Source organism: Aethalodelphis obliquidens, unplaced genomic scaffold, assembly GCF_003676395.1.
Source record: "Aethalodelphis obliquidens isolate GAN/ISIS:26980383/991018 unplaced genomic scaffold, ASM367639v1 scaffold54, whole genome shotgun sequence".
Taxonomy (NCBI): Eukaryota; Metazoa; Chordata; class Mammalia; order Artiodactyla; family Delphinidae; genus Aethalodelphis; species Aethalodelphis obliquidens.
The window spans coordinates 13,413,669-13,416,671 of NW_020837998.1; positions in this window are offsets into that span (position 1 = coordinate 13,413,669).

Here is a 3,003-nt window from a genome sequence, read left to right on the forward strand (position 1 = left end):
TGGCACTGGCAAAAGAATAGACAAACAGATCAATGGAACAAAATAGAGAGCCCATAAATAGACCCACACATAGTCAACTACTCTTTGACAAAGGAGGAAAGACAATACAATGGAGCAAAAATAATCTCTTCAAGAAAAGGTGCTAGAATAACTGGACATCCACATGCAAAATAATAATAATAATAAGACTAGGGACTTCCCTGGTGGTCCAGTGGTAAAGAATCCGCCTTACAATTCAGGGGATGCAGGTTCACTCCCTGGTCAGGGAACTAAAATCCCACATGCCATGGGACAACTAAGCCCACGTGCCACAACTACCAAGCTCACACAACTCAGCTAGAGCCCGTGTGCTGCAAACTACAGAGCCCATGTGCTCTGGAGCCCACGCCACAACTACAGAGCCCATGTGCCCTGGAGCCTGTGCGCCACAACTATAGAAGAGAAAACCCACATGCCACAACTAGAGAGAAGCCTGCACACCACAACAAAAGATCTCGCATGCCTCAACAAAGACCCTGCATGCTGCAACTAAGACCCGATGCAGCCAAAAATAAATAAAATAAATAATAAATAAATAAATCTTAAATGATAATAACAATAAGTCTAGACAGATCTTACACTCTTCACAAAAAGTACAGCCAAATGTATCATAGACCTAAATGTAAAATGCAAAACTGTAAAACTCTTAGAAGATAACACAGGAAGAAACTTAAATGACCTTTGGTATGGTAATGCCCTTTTAGATACAACCCCAAAGGCACAATTCATGAAAGAAATAATTGGTAAACTGGACTTCATTAAAATGAAAAACTTCTGCTCTGTGAAAGACACTGTCAAGAGAATGAGAAGACAAACCATAGACTAAGACTAAATATTTGCAAAATACATATATGATAAAGTTCTGTTATCCAAAATACACGAAGACTCTTAAAACACAACAATAAGAAAACAACAAGATTTTAAAGTAGGCCAAGGGACTACCCTGGTGGCGCAGTGGTTAAGAATCCACCTGACAATGCAGGGGACACGAGTTCGAGCCCTGGTCCGGGGTGATCCCACATGCCACGGAGCAACTAAGCCCGTGAACCACAACTACTGAGCCTGCGCTCTAGAGCCCGTGAGCCACAACTACTGAGCCCACGTGCTACAACTACTGAAGCCTGCACACCTAGAGCCCATGCTCCACAACGAGAGAAGCTGCTGCAGTGAGAAGCCAGCACACCGCAATGAAGAATAGCCCCTGCTCACCTCAACTAGAGAAAGCCCACACGCAGTAACGAAGATCCAAAGCAGCCAAAATAAATAAATAAAATAAATTAATTTTAAAAAATGGGCCAAGGACCTTAATAGACACCTTACCAAAAAAGATATACAGATGAGAAGTAAGCATATGAAAAGATGCTCCACATCATATGTCACCAGGGAAATGCAAATTAAAACAACAATGAAATACCACTACACACCTATTAGAATGGCCAAAATCCAGAGCACTGACAACACCAAATGCTGACCAGGATGTACAGCAACAGGAATTCTCATCCATCACTGGTAGGAATGCAAAATGGCACAGCCACTTTGGAAGACAGTTTTGTACTTTCTTACAAAAGTGAATATACTCTTACCATATAACCCAGCAATTGCACTCCTAGGTATTTACTCAAAGGAGTTGAAAACTTATGTCCACACAAAAACCTGTACACAGATGTTTATAGCAGCTTTATTCAAAATTGCCAAAACTTGGAAGCAATTAAGATGTCCTTAAGTAGGTGAATGTATAAATAAACTGTGGTACATCCAAACAAAGGAATATTATTCAGCTCTAAATAGAAATGAGCCATGAAGCCATGAAACAACATGGAGGAATCTTAAATGCATATTATTAAGTGAAATAAGCCAATCTGAAAATGTTACATATTATATGATTCCAACTATATGACATTCTGGAAAAAGCAAAACTACAGGGACAGTGAAAGGTGGCTGCCAGGAGTTAGTGAAGAGGGAGGAATGAACAGGCACAGCAGAGAGAATTTTTAGGGTAGTGAAACTACTCTGTTCAATACTATAATGGTGGATACATGTCATTTACATTTGTCAAAACCCATAGTATATACAACACAAAGCGTGAAACCTAATGTAAAGTATGGACTTCAGGTGATTATGATGCGCCCATGCAGGTTCATCAATTGTAACAAATGTACCACTGTGGTGGGGGATTTTGAGAGTGGGAGAGTCTATGCATATGTGAAGGCAGGGGATACAAGGGTAATCTCTGTACCTTCCATTCACTTATGCTGTTACCCTAAAACTGCTCTAAAAGTAAAGTGTAGTTTTTTAAAAAGCAAAACCAAAAGGTAAAGATATAAAAAAAGAAGAGAAGCGATAATAAAATTTGAGGGCAAATCTGGGGGTATAATAGCTACCTAATTAGAGTTCAGAAAGAGGGAAAATGAAGGAGATGAAATTATCTAATAGAGCAAGAAAATTTTCCAAAATTGAGGGGGTACAAGTCCCTAGAGTACTTGGTAAGTAAATGCTGAGCCCACCAAATGCCCAGCAACATGCACGAAAAGAGCCTGACCACCCGGAAGTGATTTGCTTATCATCAATTGGAGCTGGTTTATAGTAAGTTTATATTATAAAATATATTGTTCTTTTTCAGTAGCTTTAATTTAAGGCTTGCGAATCCATTACAGCCACTTCAATGGAGTTTTCATTAGAATCAGTTGGCATGGGTCCAAACCCCGGGTGGGCCATTCAATATTTTCTGTTCTGTGGCCAGCCTCTTAGCATTGAATACGAGGGAGGCAGGGTGAGAAAGTACTGATGCGTCAATTCTAAAACCACCCCCAGTATGAGAAAAAGCACTCCAAGTACCTGTCCTAGTGGAATTTCTGCATCTTCATGTATAAAAGGCAGACTCCTCATTTTGGATAACCGAAATTTACTAATTATTTTATATAGTCAATTACTATCCACACACTAGGCTGGATCTGGGCCTTGAAA